At 44.7% G+C, this 22,699-nt stretch overlaps 1 long non-coding RNA gene across 1 annotated transcript; it reads right to left on the reverse strand.

The window, feature by feature from the left end:
* Positions 1–19,137: 19,137 nt before the first annotated feature.
* Positions 19,138–19,844, reverse strand: LOC123427848. The gene is made up of 3 exons (XR_006622438.1): positions 19,802–19,844; positions 19,392–19,458; positions 19,138–19,180 (listed from the first exon to the last, which is right to left on the reverse strand). It is a non-coding gene; the product is annotated as an uncharacterized LOC123427848 (long non-coding RNA).
* Between the last annotated feature and the right edge of the window lie 2,855 nt (positions 19,845–22,699).

A 22,699-nucleotide genomic window follows, 5' to 3' on the forward strand; every position in this document is an offset into this window, starting at 1 on the left:
CTGCCAAGCATCTTCCACTTCCAGTCGATCGATCTGGAGAGCCGGTGTGGTGCTGTACTCTAGAGTAGCACCTTTCGTTGTCGTGGAGGAGGATCCTTCCATCCATCATCATGGAAAGAAGAAAGTTACCGAAAGCAATGGGGGAAGGAAAAACTAGAAAAAGGGGACGCCGGACCTACATATGTAGGCTCATGCAGAAAAAAGGCGAAGGGGCTGTCTATTGGTGCTGCATTTGCTTTTCGAAAAGTGGATGAATATCCTTCAACTTGCACGGGCGAGGAGCAGTTTCTATTTCCGTGGATAGAAAGGTTTACGTCGGGGGAAGGAAAGGGGAGGTATATAGATTATGATATACTAGCACAAATGCCCGTGTGTTGCAACGAAAGACATTGTTACATGTCTCATGTCTACACTTCTTTTCCCTTATTTCTCATCTCAATTTGTCACATGCACATGTGTTGCAACGTGAAAATTCTTCACACTCATGTGGTTTTCCTATATGCTCTTTGAAGAGGAAAAATGACCAGTTCAATTGATGAAGCACGTTAAATACCTCAATAGGTTATCAACACTTTTTATTATGTTCACCAGTGCAGCATATATTTTCATTTTAATTACTACCTCCGTCCTTAAAATGCGTGGGACAATAGCCCTTAAAAGGGTCCCCACAATTCTGTGTTTTATTAATAAAAAATATGTTTAAGAAAAAAGATAAACAACAAAGATGCGCTTATCTAGGAACGAACTGAGGACTATGCGGTAAGAGGTTTAAGCTCTACCCATTGGACTACTAATATGATAGTAGTAAATTCGCAGTCCACCCGTAAATAACCATAATAAAACATATTGACTTTACAAAAAAAATGAAACGTTGGGCCTTGACGTTGTGAGAGGCAGCCTGGCGCTGCGGCTTGGGCTGCGCGGCCCACACGAGCGGATGGGGCAGCGAGCGAGAGGCCGACGGGAGCTCGTCCCCTTCCTCCTGCCCGAGGTAGGGAGACAACGGCGATGGACTCCGACGAAGCAACGACGCCTGGGGCGGATCCGGCGAGAATGGGTCCATGGCAACAGGATCTGGGCGAGGGAGCGTGGATCTGAGCGTCGACGTGCTAGAGATGCGGCTAGGAGCTCGGGCGTCCATGGCGGTGTCCGGTAGAGAAAAGATGGTGAGGCAGGAGAGAGATAAAAGGGAAGCAGAAGGGGCGAGCGACGCTGATGCCCTGGGTCGCCCGCGAGGCTCCGGCCGGAGTTGGTCGACAACGCGAGGTGGACGGGGTCGGGCGGCGTGGGAGCTCCGGCTGCGGTCAGACTCGGTAGCTCCTCTCCCAGATCTGGCGCGGGGCGCGGGCAACGGCTGCTCGGCCCGGATCGGGCCCGGGGCGGGTCGTATCTGGGCCAAGCGGGCTCGTGTGGGAGGAGGGACTGCAGGTTGAATATAGAAAACATCAGGGGCTTTTTTTTGCAAAAATGCTTTGGCGGAAATTCCGACATAAGCGATAGCCGCTTTATTAAGATGATGATATGGTTCGTGTCACAAATAATGAAACCTTGGTGGTGATGGCACGAGCATTTGCCGGTGGTTCATCAGTTTATCTACCGATGACATGATGATAAAAGATGTGCTTGTCGTGGATGCCGTTGTGGCTTTTGTTGTTTGGGTGAGTGCCAGGCTGTAGACGGCGGGAATTTCTCATGGTAGTAAGACATCATTGTTTTAACATCACATATTTTTTATTTTATTTTTGAAACATTTGTACGTGGTTTTCAGAAAGTTTTTCTAAACTTGGTTTTCATGTGATATTCTCTGCCAATAAATGAGAGAAATATCACGTGAAAATCAAGTTTTGATGAAAACCACGTAAAAATAATGTTTTGAAGTTTTCACAGATATAAAAAAGGGATGTTATAAGTAATGTTCGATAGTACGCCTACCATGCGAGCGTTAGGCGACCACTTGGCGATGGTGGCTACACCGCCTCCCCTGTCCGGCCAAGCCTCGGCCTATGCCGCCCTTGCCGTGTGTGAGATCCGCTCATCGTACGGCCCCACAACGACCTCGTCCGCCAACAGTCATGTTGTTCTCGAAAACCAGATCGATCTGGTGCGCCCACAGTTGGAGTCCATTGGTGGTATGTGTAAGTGCATCCAGTGTCACCTTTTGTTGGTTTTGGAGTATTGAAGACAAAGGCGACTCAGGAACTGATGTGTTTATGAGAGTTCACACGATAACATAGATAGAAGTCCCTGGAGATTCGATTTAACCGTCAAAGACGACCACCAAAAAATGTCCGAAGACATTGATGATGGCTGAAGCCATTGGTGGTGCGCAAAGATAATCGCTTGAAGACAATGAAACTCCAAGACGAAGTCTTTTGTTGTTTTGTTTCTTCTATCCCAAGTCATGGGAACCACCGTACTGTTAATTGGGTCGATGTGATCGAAGTCAGGTGCTGACGTAATGCTCAACCCACATATACCCATGTCTTCGATATTGATGGGAAATCTTTTTCATAGTTGGCTGATTCAGCATTATTTGCAGCCCAAGTAATTTTGTAGTGTGTGTTTTTGAAATCCGACTATTGGAACACATGTCGGTTGGCCATTAACCCAGGGTCATTTCGGTCATATCAAATAGGGTTGCATGTTGGCTATAATTAGCCCACCCCCTCCATCATAAGTTGGTGGCTCCTTAGAGTTGATAGAGCTCTTGTCGTTTTGGAGCAACCCACCTTGAAGAAATTGAGAGAGAGAGAACTATCCTGCAAGGATAAACCCGAACACCTAGAGCCAGAGTGTTTGAGCATTACCAAAGTCATTCTGTTTTGAGAGAACTCAAGACTTTTTACACTTGAAGACTCTGATCTTCCAGACGGTTAGGCGTCGTGGTCTAGTGCATTCAAGAGCCGTTGTAGATTGCCGAGTGGCCATGGTCTAGATCAATCCAAGAGTCATTGTGGATTGACGGGTGACCAAGTTTGTACGGGCTTCAGAAGTCTCCCCTGAAGACTTACCTGAGTGATTGGTCGTTGTCTGGGAGACTTCAACTCAAGAAGATCAAGGTGAAGACGAGGTCTAAGCCTCCCCAACCAGACATATAGTTGTCACAGCAACTAGAACTTGTCCAACAAATTTTGTGTATTCGTCAAGCTACTGCTTCTATCCTTCACTCTCTTTTGGAGCAACCCACCTCGAAGACATTGAGAGAGAGAACTATCCTGCGAGGATAAACCCAAACACCTAGAGCGAGTGTGTTTGAGCATTATCAAAGTCATTCTGTTCTGAGAGAACTGAAGAATTATTACACTTGAAGACTGTGATCTTCCAGACGATTAGGCGGCACGGTCCAGTGCATCTAAGAGTCATTATGTATTGCCGGGTGACCATGGTGTAGATCAATCCAAGAGTCATTGTGGATTGACGGGTGACCAAGTTTGTACAGGTTTTAGAAATTTCCCCTGAAGACTTACCTAAGTAACTGGCCGTTGTCTGAGAGACTTCGGCTCAAGGAGGGCAAGGTGAAGACGAGGTCTAAGCCTCCCCAAGCAGACATACGGTTGTCACATCAACTAGAACTGGTCCAACAAATCTCGTGTCTTTGTCAAGCTACTCGTTCTATCCTTCCCTCTCTTTGCTTACTGTACTATGAAGCCATTGCTTGGTCATCTCACCCGAAGATATTCTCCAAAGACATTCCCAACTGTTGTTTATCTTCACACTTCCTAAGTTTATCTGTGTTATTTCTTAGTGTGCATGATAGCTATGCTTAGCATGATTGGATGTCTTCATAGTACTGCATACTTTGCATAGATCCTTGATACTTATCCCTACCTGATCATGTATCGCTTCCACTCAACTTTGAATATATTTACTGTTTCGAAGGTTTTCATAAAAGTTGCATATTTGCCCCCTCTAGACGATAAATAGCACTTTCAATTGGTATCACAACAAGGTACTCCCTTGTTCTGTGTTTCGGTTTAACCATCGGGAGTTTTAGCTATGTCGACTGCAAGGATAATCAAGGTTTCCGCAACGTGCCCTATCTTCGATGACACTAATTACCAATACTAGAAAAAACAAGACGTGCATGCATCTCGAAGCCATTGACAACAACCTCTGATATGTCGTCATGGCTGGTGTTCCCAAGATTGGCGAAGGTGTCACTCCTGCTGATGTGAAGATATTTTCTCAACTCGACTCCACCACCAAGAACATCATGTGTGGTCATCCGACTAAAGGACAGTACAGTCGTGTGAGTGCTCTTGACACTGTGAAGCAAATTTAGGAATGGCTATCCAAAGTCAATGAAGGTGTCTCACCTCAGAGTGACTCGCGCATAGATGTGCGCCGCAACCTGTTCAATCGCTTCGAGAGGCTTGACACTGAAAATGTCTTACTCATGTTTGATTGTCTAACTGATATCTCAAATGAGGTGAATGCACTTGGCACCACTGATATCACCAAACTCGAAGTTGTGGAGAAGCTATTGAGATTTATTGACAGTTCCTTTGACTCTCTTTCCCTCATGATCCAAGAACGTCAAGACTTCAAAGAATTGGATCCTGCTGATATACTTGAGAGGCTCAACACTCATGAATTCCAGCAGGCTGAGAAAAGGGAAATCTATGGTTCCATCTATGGTCGTTCTCGTGCACTACAGGCAAAGGATGTGTCGTCATCTGAAGGCGAATCTGAATGTAATTTTGATGGTGTCGAAGAGTTCGGCAGAGAACTCGCTCTCCTTGTCCATAAGTTTCAGAAGTTTGCCAAGTCAAAGCACTTTGCAAGGTCTTCAAGGCGTGACTCCGAGAAATCCGGCGAGATGTCTTCGTATGACACCAAAAGCAATCCTGCCATAAGTGCAAGAAGGTAGGTCACTTCATCGCTGATTGTCCTCGCTGGGAGAAAGAATCAAAGAAGAAGTGCAAGAATTATGATTCTGCTGACAAGAAAAAGAAGAAGTATCACAAGTCTTTATCCAAGTCATCGTCGAAAAACAAGAGCTCCAAGGAACATGCTCTTATTGGCAAGGAGATGGAATCTGATGTTGAATCTAGGTCTAAAGATGCAGAGGGTTCCGAGGAGCAGTCTGATTCTGAAGTTGCTGGATTCGCAATGGCTTCTGCATTAGTCGCCTAGTCTGTCTTCAACTCCGAAAGACATGGTCACTTCATCAACACTGAATCCATTGATGACGACATTGCTCCAGCCTAGTGCTTCATGGAAAAAGGCTCCAAGGTATCCTCAAAATCTTCACGATATGACTCTGATAGCGAAGCTGAAACTGATGATGACTTGAAACCTAGCAATTCTAAACTTGTCAAAATTTCTATTGAGCAAAAAATGCTATGGATAAAATGCAACTGACTCTAGAGAAAAGCGATGACCTCTTGCACAGCGAGATGAATCTGAACAAAGATATGACAAAAGATATGCGCGATCTTCGTTCAAGGTTTGAGGATCTCCAAAATCTTCTTGACTCTCTCTCAACTGATCATGAGAAGCTTTCTCTTGAATATCTTCAAAGAAAACTTGATGTCTGGAAGTTTAAAGAGGCTTATGAGGATTTTGGAAGGAAAACGACTGACTCCTTCCTGAGCAAATCAGTACCACTCAGGATGAATTTGATGCTCCAGCTTAAAATGCCTTTCTCATGAAGCTAATGATTCCACTACTGAATATTCAAATGCTTCTGAAAATGCAATATCTTCACCTGTATATGTGGTATCTAACCCCTCATCTGAGGATACCACTGCTATCACTAATGACAATGATAAGTTGAAGACATTGTTTCAGATAGGTATGTACAAAAGTCTAAAGGGACATCATACTTTGTGTGATGTCCTCAAGAAGACAATCATGAACAAAAACCCTAGGAAAGAGGGTGTTGGCTTCGAAAGAAACATCAATGATGATGGATCTTACTTGAAGCTTGGGCAGTACCACAGAACTACATGGGTTGCTACAAAGGTCCCCATAGTTGATCCATCCACATCGCGTGGTTTTACATGTGCTAATCCATCCACATTGCATGGTTTTACGTGGCTGCTATGGGTATCTAGTATGATCGCATCTTACTTACGCAAAGCCACAATGGTGATATGAAAATTGCTATTTAACCTTCTCCAAGGACTGCCTCGGTCAAATCCGATTCAACTAAAGTTGAAGAAATAGACACCCGCCTGTCATCTTTATGCAACAAGTTGCATGCGAGTCGATGAAACTGGTCTCTCGTAAGCGTACGAGTAAGGTTGGTCCGGGCCACTTCAATCCAACAAATACCGCTGAATAGAGAAAAGACTAAGGAGGGCAGCAAATCGAACATCAACGCCCACAAGAACTTTTGTGTTCTACTCGAGATTTCATCTACACATGAACCTAGCTCATGATGCCACTGTTGGGGAACGTCGCATGGGAAACAAAAAAATTCTTATGCACACGCAATACCTATCCATAGTGATGATCATCTACGATAGGGGAGAGTGGATCTACATACCCTTGTAGATCGCTAAGCGGAAGCGTATATAACGTGGTTGGTGTAGTGGAACATCTTCGCGATTCAAATCGCAGCCCGTCCCGTGATCTCATCACGATCCGTCCCGTTATCCCATCATGATTCATTCCGATCTAGTGCCGAATGGACGACACCTCCGCGTTCAGGACACGTACAGCTCGATGACGATCTCTGCCTTCTTGATCCAGCAAGAGAGACGGGGAAGTAGATGAGTTCTCCGACAGCGTGACGGCGCGCCGGTGATGGTGGTGATCTATTCCTGCAGGGCTTCGCCTAAGCACCGCAGAAATACGATATAGAGGAGGAACTACAAACTAGAGGAGAGGGTTGCACGTGGCTGAAATTGTATATCAAAACCCCTAAAACCTCTAGTATATATAGGAGGAGGGAGGAGGCAGGATTTTCCACCAAGGGAAACCCCTTGGGGTCGGCTGAACCAAAGGAGGGAGGAGTCCTCCGCCAATCCTACTTGGACTAGGACTCCTTCCCAAATTGTCTACCTCTTTTGGATTTTCCACCTTTTTCCACATGGGCTTTCTTTGGTTGACTAGACAGCCCACTAAGAGTTATTGCGCCACCATCAAGTCCACGCGGCCTTCTTGGGAAGTGGTGGGCCCACCTGGTGGGCCCCCGGTACCCATTCGTCACTCCTGGTAAATTGCCGGCAATGCCCGAAATTCTTCCGGAATCCAAATATCAACTTCCTATATATCAATCTTCGTTTTTGGACCATTCCGGAACTCCCCGTTACGTCCGGGATCTCATCCGAGACTCCGAACAAAACTTCGGTCACCAACACCTATAACTCAACTATACCGAAACATCACGGAACCTTAAGTGTGCATACCTTGCGGGTTCGAGAACTATGCATACATGACCTGAGACACTCTCCGATCAATATCCAATAGCGGGACCTGGATGTCCATATTGGATATTACATATTCTACGAAGATCTTATCGGTTGACCCTCTATGTTAAGGATTCATATAATCCCATATATCATTCCCTTTGTCCTTCGGTATGTTACTTGCCCGAGATTCGATCATCGGTATCTTCATACCTATTTCAATCTCGTTGCCGGCATGTCTCTTTACTCGTTCCATAATACAAGATCCCGTGACTAACTCTTTTGTCACATTGCTTGCAAGGCTTGTATGTGATGTTGTATTACCGAGTGGGCCCCAAGATACCTCTCCGTCACACGGAGTGACAAATCCTGGTCTTAATTCATGCTAACTCAACGGACACCTTCGGAGATGCCTGTAGAGTACCTTTATAGTCACCCAGTAACGTTGCGATGTTTTATACACACAAGGCATTCCTCCGGTGTCAGTGAGTTACATGATCTCATGGTCATAGGAAAAAAATACTTGACATGTAGAAAACAATAGCAACGAAATGACACGATCATATGCTACGTTTATAGTTTGGGTCTTGTCCATCACATAATTCTCCTAATGACGTGATTCGGTTATCAAGTGACAACACTTGTCTATGACCAGGAAACCTTGACCATCTTTGATCAACGAGCTAGTCAACTAGAGACTCACTAGGGACAGTGTGTTGTCTATGTATCCACACATGTATTTGAGTTTCCAATCAATAAAATTCTAGCATAGATAATAAACGATTATCATGAACAAGTAAATATAATAATAACCAATTTATTATTGTCTCTAGGGCATATTTCCAACAATTAGTCCCGGTTGGTAAGGGCCTTTGGTCCCGGGTCACCAACCGGGACTGATAACTTGGGGCTAAAGGCCCACCCCCTTTAGTCCCGGTTGGCCACGACCAGAGACTAATGCCCCTCCATGTGGCTGGCAGGGCGTGTCAGGGGCAGGGACCTTTAGTCTCGGTTGGTGACACCAACCAGGACTAAAAGGCAGCCTTACGTTGGGTTTTTATTTTTTTCTAAAAGGAGGGTTAGGGGTTTCATATATCGATCACGGGCATCCATCCACTTTAATCAAATATTATGTCATATAACTCATCATAATCTTACGTACTCATCTAACAACTCATCATCATCTTAATCATATACCAAATTCAAATCTCATGAAATATAAAAGCATCATCCTAATCGATCATACCAAGTTAATATAAACCAGAAAAACTTATCTATCATATGACCTAGTCCTCGCTCCTAGGTATAATATCATAAAATAGAATAACATTTATGTCTCCATGATGAAGCACAAAGATCCAATTGTCCCGAACTTGTGGCTTGCGATCCTAATTTATTTCTCTCCATGCTTCAATTTGGAGCCTTTTTTATTTGTGGTCAGTCGAGTATGGAGCATTGAACTGATCCCTCAGCGGGCTTTTAATTGTCATATGACCTTTGTTGTGCATCAACAGAGGCACTACAACATTTGGCAGTTGCTGTTTAAGAACATAATAATAGCCTAGTTAGCAATGTAATCAACACCATTTATGCAACAGTAGAGTTTACTTAATTAGCAAACTCTTACCAAGATATTTCAGCGAATGTCATCTGCCCTCAACCTATGTACTAGTGGCATGTAAAATATATAATTTCGTCCAGTTCCCAAATTATACGAGAAATTCTCCCTATCAACCAGGACACCAACAAGAAAGTGGATAAGAACATCCTTCTCCTCCCAAGTTAGATGTGATCGATAAGTGTAGAGTGTCGTGTCAATTAATTTTGGTAATTCACTCGAATCACCGAAATAAGCTGTAAATTATAATTTAACAAATTTAGTATATGGATGAACACCAACCATTTTTAAATATAGAATGCAAATTACTTAACAAATATGGTTGTCAAACTCACATGAAGGTAAAACACGAAGCATATCGACATCCACCCAAATGTCGATGTTACCTTCAATATTATCTCCAGGACGAAGATCGAAGGTTATTTCCACACCCTCGTGAAATCCATATACCTTGCAAAGATCTTCCCAATTTAAGCACCCTATTTCTATGTTATTAATTGCATTCATTACTTTGATCAGAAATGTGTGACCATGTTTAGTCCTCAGGTTAGCTCTCCTCGTATCCATACTCTCATGGTCTTTGAAACCGAGCCTCTCCAACACATACCTTCTTGCATGGCAAGGGATGAACTAGTTGAATTATATAAAACAGAAATTATACGTTGAAGCAAAGAAACAGAAGTCATGCTTAATTACGAAAAAACACTTGTCATCATTGCGTACCACACAAACTTCGAAGGTTTCGTCAAGTTTGATGTTGAAGAACCTGCCGTCTCGCAGGTGAGGCGTGACGCACACACCCCGATAGTCGCCGCAATATTCACACTCCCAATAATCATCGTCAGACATTTCCTGTTTTAATGTGGTAATTTAACTTATAATCCGTGGGACGTGTTTGTAAATGTGTAAACAACAACCTAGACACTATATGTAAACAATTGAACATCTATAAATAATTTTAAAACATGTATAAACAGAATTGAACATCTATGATATTCGCATTCCGTAGAAAATATACAACCAAGTACATTGCATGACTGCCTTATGTATATTCGCATTCCATAGAAAATATATAACCATATGTACTATATTCCATATAGAATCTAGCATCCACTCTAACCTCTTGAAAAAAAATCTTTTGTTTGTCATGCGATGTAATCAAACAAACTAAAAATCCTATGTTTCCTCTATTCCTGATTTTTTTTCCAGGAAACCATGAGATTGGGCAGGCCGACAGCCATGGCGCCGCTGTGCGCTCGGGCACGGGGAGGGGTCTGAATGTTTAGATCGAGGAGGGAAGGAGAGGCCGACGGAGCTCATCGTGTGATCGAGGAGGGCCGAGGCGCAACAGGGGCTCGTCGGCGGGCAGGAGGGGCTCGTGGAGGAGGCGCAGGCGGCCGGCGTCGGGGGCGGCGACGACGAGGACGTCTTCGGGGGCGGCGGGGAGCTCCGGCAGCCTAGCGACGTCGGGGCACGACATCTATCACCGTCGGGGGATCGAATGGGAGAGATTGGTGTCGAAAAAGGGCGCGGGTTTATATGTAGATCACTTTAGTCCTGGTTCCAGCCATGAACCTGGACTAAAGGGTCTTTAGTCACGGTTGGTCGCTCGAACCGGGACTAAAGGTAGGGCGCTTGGCCCACTGGCAGGCACCTTTAGTCCCGGTTGTAGCCACCAACTGGGACAAAGGTCTACTTTCACTTGCCCAAAATTCCGTGCGCGAAGGGACCTTTAGTCCTGGTTAGTGGCTCCACCCGGGACTAAAGGTCTATTTTCTCTTTTTTATTGTTTTTGTTTTTCTAAAGCGACAGTTTCTGTTTTTAAATTCGGAATAACTGTTAGACTATTTATCCTTTTTGAATGAATCTTTTTGGTTTAGGTTAAAAAACTACAAAATTTCTGTTACTGCTAGTAGTTTTCAAATTTACATAGTTTAAATTTGATTGTTTTTAAAATTTGTTTGAATCACTAGTTTGTGAATAACTTTACACAAAAAGATAGATTGTTTAGTCATTTTTTTCTTATGTTTAATATTAGTGTTTTTATCATTATATTAAATTTGGTAATTTTTAGGTTATTAAAAGAATGAAATGCCTTTATAAGAGATGTGTATTCGCCCGAAAACGTGATACTTCGAAATAGATTGTCCATTTTGTAAACGAAGTGCATCCAGCTTTTCCCGCAACCCTTCCAATTTTTTAGCACATGCTATGTGGGTGAAATGATGATACCATGCCAAGTTTCAGCCTTTTGAGAGTTTATTTGTAGCGCTTTTCAATTTCAGGGTCATTTAGCACAAAAAATCATAAAATGCATGAAAAATAGCAAAATGAGGTGAGAAAAGGTTGAAAATTGATGTCGTGTTTTCGAATAATGCATATTGAGCGCACAAAAAGTTCGGAGTTGAAATAAGCTTAAAAAATGAAATGTCTTTCTAAGAGATGAGTATTCGTTCGAAATCGTGATACTTTGAAAGAGATTGTTCATTTTGTACACGAAGTGCATCCAGTTTTTGCCGTAACCCGCCCAACTTTTTAGCACATGCTATGTTGGTGAAATGATGATACCATGCCAAGTTTTAGCCTTTTCACAGTTCATTTGTAACGCTTTTCAATTTCAGGGTCATTTAGCTCAAAAAATCATTAAATGCATGAATAATAGAAAATGGGGTGAGAAAGGGTTAAAAATTAATGACGTGGCTTTCAATGATGCATATTGAGTGCACAAAAAGTCTGGAGTTGAAATGAGTTTAAACAAATGAAATGCCTTTGTAAGAGATGAGTATTCGTCCGAAACCTTGATACTTCAAAAAAGATTGTCCATTTTATACACGAAGTGCATCCAGTTTTTGTCATAACCCTCCCAACTTTTTAACACATGCTATGTTGGTAAAATGATGATACCATGCTAAGTTTCAGCCTTTTGAGAGTTCATTTGTAGCTCTTTTCATTTTCAGGGTCATTTAGCTCATTTTTTTTATTAAATGCATGAAAAATAGCAAATGAAGTGAGAAATGGTTGAAAATTGATGACATGACTTTGAATGATGCATATTGAACACACAAAAAGTTTGGAGTTGAAATAAGTTTTAAAAAATGAAATGCCTTTGTAAGAGATGAGTATTCGTCCCAAACCGTGATAATTCGAAAGAGATTGTCCATTTTGTATACGAAGTGCATCAAGTTTTTGCCGTAACCCTTCTAACTTTTTGGCACATGCTATGTGGGTGAAATGATGATACCATACCAAGTTTCAGCCTTTTCAGAGTTCATTTGTAGCGCTTTTCAATTTCAGGGTCAGAAGGGACCTTCATACTGAGAAGACATTCAAAGAAGATTTCTTTCTCTTCTTTGGTAAGAACGTAGCTGCGAGGACCTTCATACTGCTTTGGATGCATGCCATATTTTTCGTGCATATGTTGTCGGTCCTCCCGTGCCTCCGGTGTATCATTTGTCTTCCCATACACGCCCAAGAATCCTAGCAGGTTCACGCAAAGATTATTCGTCACGTGCATCACATCTATTGTAGAGCGGACCTTTAGGACTTTCCAATAAGTCAGGTCCTAAAATATAGGTTTCTTCTTCCACATGTGTCGTGGTTTTGTCACGGCAGATGTCCTCGTGAAAGGACTTAGTACTGGAGCCATCGCACCTTGGCGGCGACTCAAAGGGGTTAAGCGGGAGAGACACGGCGATTTACCCAGGTTCGGCCCCTCGAGAAGAGGTAATAGCCTACGTCCTGCTTTGTGTGTATTGATATGGATTCGATTACAAGGAAGGCGTAACTCGCCCTAACCTAGCACTCGATGATTTCTAACCTATCTCTCCCCTTCCAGACTCGCCTTTATATATAGGTCGAAGCCTTAGGGTTTACAAGAGTCCCTTCCTTTTTACAAATCGTGACCACCGCGGTCTCTAAGTCGCCGTCTTGTCGAACCCAGAGTCCTTCCATAAATCATAACCATCCTGCAACTTCGAACCGCCCGGGCAGAGGCCCAACTAGCCTTAAAGGATGAATCGCCTTAACAGTAACCCGGCCCATATTTGGCGGGTCACAACAGCAGGCAATATCCCCAACAACATGGGTGTGTGTCCTTCAACATCATTGGAAACAGATTGTCCGCCAGGACCATTTTTAGAAATTACTTTTAAATCCTTGACCATATGAAGTATATGATCACCAGTACGGTGATCAGGCTTCTTCCGGTGATCTGCCTCATCTTTGAAATGCAAGGGAAGAGATTGAGGATGAACTCGAGCAAGGGAAGAGAACAGAGAAAGGAAAAAATAGAGATCCATCTCTACTCCGAGTTTGTATTACACACCGGGACTAATGGCCCTCGCAGGGGCCCAAGCTTGAGGGAACCCTGCCACCACCCCTTTAGTCTCGTTTTTAACACAAACCGGGACTAATGGCCCTCGCAGGGGCCCAAGCTTGAGGGAACCCTGCCACCACCCCTTTAGTCTCGTTTTTAACACAAACCGGGACTAGATGTTCCTAATAAATCGGGACTAAAGCATAGCCTCATGAACCGGGACTAGTGAAAGCATTAGTCCCGGTTCAAAACCCAACCGGGACTAATGCGTCGAACCAAAGGTCTGTTTTCTACTAGTGTCTCAATATCTCCAACAGATAAGGCCAAGCAACCAAATCAAGAATTTTTGTCCAAAAGGACCCCCTGTCGAACGTGATTGCCAAAAGAGACCAGCTGCGAATGGAAAGAAGGGAAAGGACCCCCACCCCGGGTGGCGGCAGGCGTGCCAGGCGGCACGTGGCACCTGCCGCCACCGCACGAGGCGGCCGTGGGGCCTGCCGCCACGAGCTGAGGCGGCCGGCTGGTCACCCCGTTCCCGCCACGCCTGCCCGTAACGGACAGCATTGGGTGGGCCCTGCCGCCACCTCCCAAGGCGGCCGGCCGCTCTGCGCTGCTCTTCCCGCTCGAGGCATTGGGTGATTTCGCTGACTACGAGGCACTGGCCGCGCTTCCCGCTCGAAATTTTGCCGCTCTAAGTTGCATGCGGTATTGGATGTAGTCCATCTGTTCCAAAATATAAGACCTTTTAGGTATTTCACTCGGAGACTACATACGGAGCAAAATGAGTTAATTTATACTCTAAAGTATATCTATGTACATCCGTATGTAGTTTATTGTACAATTTCTAAAATGCCTTATATTTAGCAACGGAGGGAGTTTATTTTTTATTGAGGAAGATTTCCTAAATATAAGTTTTTTAAGAAGTTTGTACTAGAAGACTACATATGATGTATATGGACTCATTTTAGAATGTAGATTGTGTCATTTTGCTTTGTATATAGTCATGTGCGCCTAAGTTTCCCGCTGCAGTTTCCCGGCTAAATTCCCACGCGTTATTTTCCCGCATAAGTTTCCCGCCAAATTTTCCCGCTGCAGTTTCTCGTTTTCGCGCCCTTTTTTCCCGCGTAGACATCCGGCAGGGCCTACAAAAGGAGGCAGGGAGTGAAACTCTCTTCACCATCAGCCAGACTTCAAAGCACCTGCACCTTCATAGTCAGTATGAGTTTGCCTTGTTCGGATCAGAGCATTAGGCCTAGGAAAATGCAGAGTGCAAGCTTGCCTCGGGGGGTGGAAGCAGTTCGATGTTGGTGCGGAGATGTCTGCAAGGTGAAGGAGGTGACGGATTTTTCAGATTGGTTGGGCATGAAGTTTTTCACGTGCGCCAATTATGAATCCGATCCATCCGAATCTATTTCTGCGTACGTCAGGCCTCCGGTATGCTCAAGTCATCCAGATTATTGTTATTTGATATTATTGTTTACTTGAATCTGATCCATCCTTTAGTCTCCTCCTCCTCTCTGCATGTACTATCGTTGGATTGACACGGAAATGCCGGACTGGGCGGTGACCGAGATTCGTGAAAGAGGTCGTCGTGCATGGGCTAGCTTGGACTTGGAAGAGCGTCATGAGAAGGCCGAAGCAGAGGAGAAAGCAGAGCAGAAGAAAGAGTGGGAAGATTACTGTGTGGAGCAGAGGGTTTTTCTTGATGAGATGAGAAGGAAAAATCAAGAAGAGAAACTTCGGCTGGAGGAGGTTTACAGACAGCGGGAACAGGCCCGTGAAGCTGAGAGGGAGAGAAAGAGAGAAAGGGCTCGTGCCGCCAAGGCAGCAGAAGAAGCTGGTGATGGAAAAGGAAAATATCCACGTTGGACTCAGTAGATTTATTTTATTGTATGTTAAGTTGTCTTAGTTGTATCTTAATTTCTGTAAGATGTATCTTAATTTCGGCAAATTGTATCTTATTTTCAGTAATGTGTATCTTAGTTTCCGCAATGGGTATCTTAATTTCAGCTACGTGTATGTTCATTTTATCCCGCCATTTATTTCCCGCCTCGCTTTCCCGCCATTTTATCCCGCGTATAGCTTTGCCGCCATTTTGTTCCCGCCTCGCTTTCCCGCCCTCGCTTTCCCGCCCTCGCTTTCCCGCCTCGCTTTCCCTCCTCGTTTTCCCGCCATTAGTTATTCGGCTCGCTCTGCTGCACCTATAAAACCCCCTCCAGACCAAGGTGGGTAAGGAGTGTGCTGAAAATGTCTCATTATCCTTTCGATCGTAGTTTTCATAGTGGTATGTCCGAGTGTCTTCTGCGCTTAGCTAGCAATTTCAAGATAGATAATAGAATAGTTTCATGGGACGAACTCATCAGTAGTGACACGCTACTGAATGAGGTTGCCCACGCATTAGCTAGGAAGGGGTGGCCTGCAAGGACATATGAGGAGATTCGAAAAGAACTTCTGCGGTTGAATGAAAGATGGAAGAAGAAAGGCCAACACATACGCGGTGGAGGTGGAGTAAAACATCCCTTCTTATGGATTGACGATAGTGAGGACGAAGACGATATCTTCATGCCGAGTACCAAGAGCGCGTCATCGACGAAGGCCAAGAGCGCATCATCGACGAAGGCCAAGAGTAGCGCTTCGTCAAAGGGCGAGAGCTCTGCATCGTCGAAGGATGACGACGACTTTATGTAGTTTTTTTTATGAACTCTACATCTTAATGTATCTTATTTTATGTATGTTATTTTATGAATCTTATTTTATGTATCTTATTTTATGGAAGCAACTTCAAACATATCGAGAACTTTTATTTCATGAAACTACATAGATGTCTTGTACGTACATCTGAAAGTTTGAAACTGACATAGAGAGATGCAATTGTTCGCACACATACATAGACGAATCACCCTATGCGACGACGACCAGCTGGCCTTGCCCGACGACCGGAGGGTGACAATCGATCAGGCGGTCTGTGTTCACGAAGACCACGACCGTACTGTCCCTCGTGTTCCTGTGTCTGCGACTCATGCATAGGTGGTGGAGTGTGAAAGCCCTAATACTAATATTAAGACTTTGCTGCACAATGGTTTGCATCACCAGTGACACATATTCTGCAGTCACATTGCGGTGCTCTGAAAGAGTGCCGGTTTGCTCACAACCATGTTGCTCTATTTTTGTGACATGCCATGGCTGACATTGTTGGAATTATGCCCTAGAGGCAATAATAAATATAGTTATTATTATAATTCATGTATCAAGATAATAGTTTATTATCCATGCTATAATTGTATTGAATGAAGACTCATTTACATGTGTGGATACATAGACAAAACACCGTCCCTAGCATGCCTCTAGTTGGCTAGCCAGTTGATCGATGATAGTCAGTGTCTTCTGATTATGAACAAGGTGTTGTTGCTTGATAACTGGATCACGTCATTGGGAGAATCACGTGATGGACTAGACCCAAACTAATAGACGTAGCATGTTGATCGTGTCATTTTGTTGCTACTGTTTTCTGCGTGTCAAGTATTTATTCCTATGACCATGAGATCATATGACTCACTAACACCGGAGGAATGCTTTGTGTGTATCAAACGTCGCAACGTAACTGGGTGACTATAAATATGCTCTACAGGTATCTCCGAAGGTGTTAGTTGAGTTAGTATGGATCAAGACTGGATTTGTCACTCCGTGTGACGGAGAGGTATCTCAGGGCCCACTCGGTAATACAACATCACACACAAGCCTTGCAAGCAATGTAACTTAGTGTAAGTTGCGGGATCTTGTATTACGAAATGAGTAAAGAGACTTGCCGGTAAACGAGATTGAAATAGGTATGCGGATACTGACGATCGAATCTCGGGCAAGTAACATACCGAAGGACAAAGGGAATGACATACGGGATTATACGAATCCTTGGCACTGAGGTTCAAACGATAAGATCTTCGTAGAATATGTAGGATCCAATATGGGCATCCAGGTCCCGCTATTGGATATTGACCGAGGAGTCTCTCGGGTCATGTCTACATAGTTCTCGAACCCGTAGGGTCTGCACACTTAAGGTTCGACGCTATTTTATGTGTATTTGAGTTATATGGTTGGTTACCGAATGTTGTTCGGAGTCCCGGATGAGATCACGGACGTCACGAGGGTTTCCGAAATGGTCCGGAAACGAAGATTGATATATAGGATGACCTCATTTGATTACCGGAAGGTTTTCGGAGTTACCGGGAATGACGAATGGGTTCCGGGAGTTCACCGGGGGGGGGGCAACCCACCCCGGGGAAGCCCATAGGCCTTGGGGGAGACACACCAGCCCTTAGTGGGCTGGTGGGACAGGCCACAAGTGCCCTATGCGCCAAGGAGAAGAAAATCAAGAGAGAAAGAAAAAAAAGGGAGGAGGTGGGAAGGGAGGGGGACTCCCTCCCACCAAACCTAGTCCAACTCGGTTTGGGGGGGGGAGAGTCCTCCCCCTTGGCTCGGCCGACCCCCTTGAGGGTCCTTGGATCCCAAGGCAAGGCCCCCTCCCTCCCACCTATATATATGGAGGTTTTAGGGCTGATTTGAGACGACTTTTCCATGGCAGCCCGACCACATACCTCCACGGTTTTTCCTCTAGATCGCGTTTCTGCGGAGCTCGGGCGGAGCCCTGCTGAGACAAGGTCATCACCAACCTCCGGAGCGCCGTCACGCTGCCGGAGAACTCTTCTACCTCTCTGTCTCTCTTGCTGGATCAAGAAGGCCGAGATCATCGTCGAGCTGTACGTGTGCTGAACGCGGAGGTGCCGTCCGTTCGGTACTAGATCGTGGGACTGATCGCGGGTTTGTTCGCGGGGCGGATCGAGGGACGTGAGGACGTTCCACTACATCAACCGCGTTCTCTAACGCTTCTGCTGTACGGTCTACAAGGGTACGTAGATCACTCATCCCCTCTCGTAGATGGACATCACCATGATAGGTCTTCGTGCGCGTAGGAAATTTTTTGTTTCCCATGCGACGTTCCCCAACAGACATACCCCAGGCTTCTGGCGAGCAATAACTCTTCCGCGGCAACCCGCTTCGCGATGGATGCATATGAGCTTCAACTCCTTTTTATCAGTCTGCTTCACTCTATGTTGCCTGTGTATAGCAATTGCATAGCTATGTATTGCTTGTTTAGCAGATTTCTTATCTGGGAAAATCTGTCCAACGGCCAGACTCCCCGCGTCTAGGCGAGCAACAGAGTGAAATTCATTGGTGATGCTCATAACCTGTAAAAACTCTGGGTTGATTGCTGCAGCGACCGCCTTCTCAGGAGGAACAACTTCATCATCATCTGATTCCGAAGACGCAGAAGAATGACCATCATCGTCATCATCTAGCGCCTCCGGCAATCCCTCGACATGTTCGCTCATGTCAACGAGCGCAGACCAATATCCCGTGTCATACACTTGTTGGCCACCTGTTGGTTCCGTTGGGCCGGCGTCGGGGGCTACAGTTATGGCCACTTGTTGGCCACCCCTTGGTTCCGATGGGCCGGCGTCGGGGGTTACAGTTATGGCCAACTCGGCCTCACCGGCACCGCTACTGCACTCGGCGACATCACTGGCAGAAATGAACTCCACATAAACCATGGGTTGTCCATACATGGAGTTATTGGGATTGCTTGCAAAACCCATGTACGACGCCCATGCTCTTTCACCAGTAACCCGTCGCAGAACCCAACGATTTCCTCCCTCAACCACGAAAGCCTCCAGGGTCATTTTTTTTCCATTCATCGCTGAACCAAACACCGATCGGATGCACCTTCTAACTGCCGCATACTCTACATTAACCATGTCTTTCACTACAACCGTAGTCCAGAAGGACCCTCACGTACGATGTGCCCATAAAACACTAACAAATTTTCCATAGTACCTAACGAGCAGCCATATTTACATCGTTAGTCCATTAAAAATCATATTTTTATATTTACATTGTAATAACAACATCCATTACTTATCTTTTTTACATATAACAATTTAACAACATCCATTACATCTACGCATAATAATTTATATTGTATCATTTATCGTGACACTACATCTATAAAATAAATAGAAGATGAATTACAATATGTCATTCATACCTCTGGTTTAAATAAGGATATCCTTCCGAATATAATATATCACCAGAATAATATCAGCGAATTCCACCTATTTTCATATGAACAAAAATATTACACATATAATTATTTCCGTGCTAGCAAAAGTCTAAAAATACATATTGCATGCATATATATATATATCACGAGTCATATTTCTACGGGGTTGACAAATTATCACATAAACAAATATATTACACACGCGTCTTGCATGTAATAATACTAATGGAGCTAACATATTATTACATGTTTTTTACAAAAATGCTAGTTACATAGGCATTTTTCCGGCTCCTTTCTAAATACCAGTTGCATGCAAACACGAACAAATCATCGGTAATATATGAACATAGTCGACCTATTATCACATGAACATAAATATGAACAGAGTCTCATACCTTGATCTTCAACTTAGTAGTTCATATCGCATGACAAAATAGTTCCACAAAAGTGATAATACGCTCCCTAAGACAAAAGAAAACACATACTTAGAAACTAATCAAACAAAATAAAAACATCATGCATGCAAACACGACCAACACAAATGGAAAGCTCTTATCTTGATCTATCTTTTCTTCAACTACAACGTCTTCAAAATAGTTCCACAAAAGTGATAATACGCTCCCTAAGACAAAAGAAAACACATACTTAGAAACTAATCAAACAAAATAAATACATCATGCATGCAAACACGACCAACAGATATGGAAAGCTCTTACCTTGATCTATCTTTTCTTCAACTACAACGTCTTCAAAATCTAACTTTAAACCGTCCTAAATCGCCACTTAAACATTCATACGGAGTAGCTCTTGAGAGAAAGAGAAGAGAGTGAGAAAGAGAAAGAGAAGAGAGTGACACGGGAGGCAACGGCATGAGAAGAGAGTGAGAGAGGAGGCAGCGACGCGGTTCGCTTATAAAGAAGAAGTTTCGCACTGTTTCGACGGTGGGAGGGGGAAAAATTCCCACTTTTTCGTCGGTGGGAGTGGGAAATATCTGTCTCAGCCTGGGAATCAGCGCGTATAGAAATCAGCGCAGTCAGCAACAGTGCGACATGTCTGCCGCGCGGAAACAGTGTCGGCCGCCTCCTCCCGAGGCGGCAGGGCCCACCGCTCTGTCGCCGTTACGTTGCAGCGGGGCGGGAACGGGATCTGGCGTCGGCCGCCTGGCCTCGTGGCGGCAGCCCTGCCGGCCGCCTGCGCCCGTGGCGGCAGGCCCCAGCCGCCTCGTGCGGTGGCGGCAGGTGCCACGTGCCGCCTGGCGCGCCTGCCGCCACCCGGGGTGGGGGTCCTTTCCCTTCTTTCCATTCGCAGCTGGTTTCTTTTGGCAATCACGTTCACAGGGGGTCCTTTTGGACAAAAATTTCCAAATCAAAAGCTCTAGCCATGTCTAGTTTTAACATGAAACTGGTGCACTCATTCAACTTCAACAATATGGCCGTTCCATTTACTAGCTGTAAAATATCATGACTGGACCTATTTTGAAGGGAAGCACTCTAATTGTTGCTTACTAGTTTGGCCAGCTAGGGGGCGACACACCACGCAAGAACTTTAGATAAGATCTGCGCAAAGCTATGAACAAGACTTATGAGTCGCTTGGGCGGCAAAACAAGGTAAGATTGTTGAACTTCGCGAAAGCTTGGCCATCAAGATGAAACAAATCATTGAAAGCAGCGATCACATCTTGCTAACAAAAATGTGCACATTTCAAAGGTTTTTTTAGCTCATATATACGCGGCTTTTTTCTAGCACCAACATTTGTTCTTATGAGTCTGAATAGGCAGAGCTATTGTTGGTTTTCTTCGAGAGGAAGAAATATAGACTATGTTTTGGCTATGTGCATACATGGATGAAACAACCGAAAATACACTCACTACGGACTCATTCGCTTTGGAGAAAACAAAAACTAGAAATTAGAAGTAGTACAAAAATGTCAGGATGTTAATTGCCATCCTAAGAAATTACATTGTCTCGTTCATACGAAAATAAAATTTAGATGGATGTATAGCTTCCTACATAAACACAAGAAATAAAGTATTGGAACCGAATGCATTTTGCATTTATAAAAAAGGGTGTGTTCAAGACACATCTAGATATGACATAGTTATTACACATCTAAATGACTAAATCAAATATATATAAAAAGAAGAAAATACCCACATGAATTTTTACATAAGATCAATGATATAGGACTTAGATATACAATATTTTTCTCACATCTAGATGTATTTTAACAAAATTGTATAAGAAAATTCCCTCTAAATCCTCTTCCCTACGTTTTTACCCTGAAAATCCTCGAAAACCAAACGAGGACTACATTCTAGCTCGTGCCACGTGTACTCAGTCAGTCAAAGATTCCGGCGAGTCAAAGCCAGCAGATGGACACATATATGCACCCATTATTAAAGTTGAAACTCATACTAGATCTGATCCCATGACCGGATAAACCACGAGTTATCCGCACTCTACGCTCGCCGGTGCCTTGCACGTACACTCAGAAGCTTCCTCTTCCTCCCGCCCGGAGGTCACACCCGTGCACACGGAACGCAAATTTCCTCGTGTTTCATCCGTTTCTTCCTTGGTATGTTATGTACGTATGTATGTATGTATGTATGGCTCCATGCTTCTTGATTTTTTGTCTATGTGTTCGTATATGTATACACAACAAAATGAACATCCCTAAGCGAAAGTGCCGTCGCCCGTCGGTACATGCCTGCATCCGTCTTTCTTCCTTGTGTGGTGGCGTTGCTTTCCCCGCAGGACTTTATCTACGCTGTTTGGGCAGCGGCTCTGACGTCATAACGGCGCAGACCAAGCCTACCGTCACCGACACGAGGGCCCACGGGGCCCGCACGCAAGCGACACGCAGACGGACGGGGCCAGTTGACGTGACCGGCGTGAGCGGAGAAGCATCGGCGCAGCCCGCAGCCATGGCCGCTCGGCTCGGCGCCTACCTACCAACCCTGCCGGCGCGCGCGCATGTTGCCTCGGGGTCGGGGCGGTTCGGCCCTTTCCGCGCGGCGCGTGGGTCCCAACCCCCGCCCCGCTGGAAAACAGGACCCACGGAGTCCGCCCCCACCACCACCTGACCACCCTATCCCCCAGCTAGCTGCGACGATGAGTGGAGTTGAGTGTACCTGTCCTCTTCGCAAGAACCGAGGCGGGGTGCCGACCTCCTCCTCCTTCGCGTCACCTTCCCTTCCATTTCGCCCACCCGCAAAAATCCAAGACGACGCACGCAAGGCAAACTACTCCCGAAATCGAATAAATAAACGGCTCTCCTTTTCCAAAAACAGCGC

This window comes from Hordeum vulgare, chromosome 2H, assembly GCF_904849725.1.
Source record: "Hordeum vulgare subsp. vulgare chromosome 2H, MorexV3_pseudomolecules_assembly, whole genome shotgun sequence".
Lineage (NCBI taxonomy): Eukaryota > Viridiplantae > Streptophyta > Magnoliopsida > Poales > Poaceae > Hordeum > Hordeum vulgare.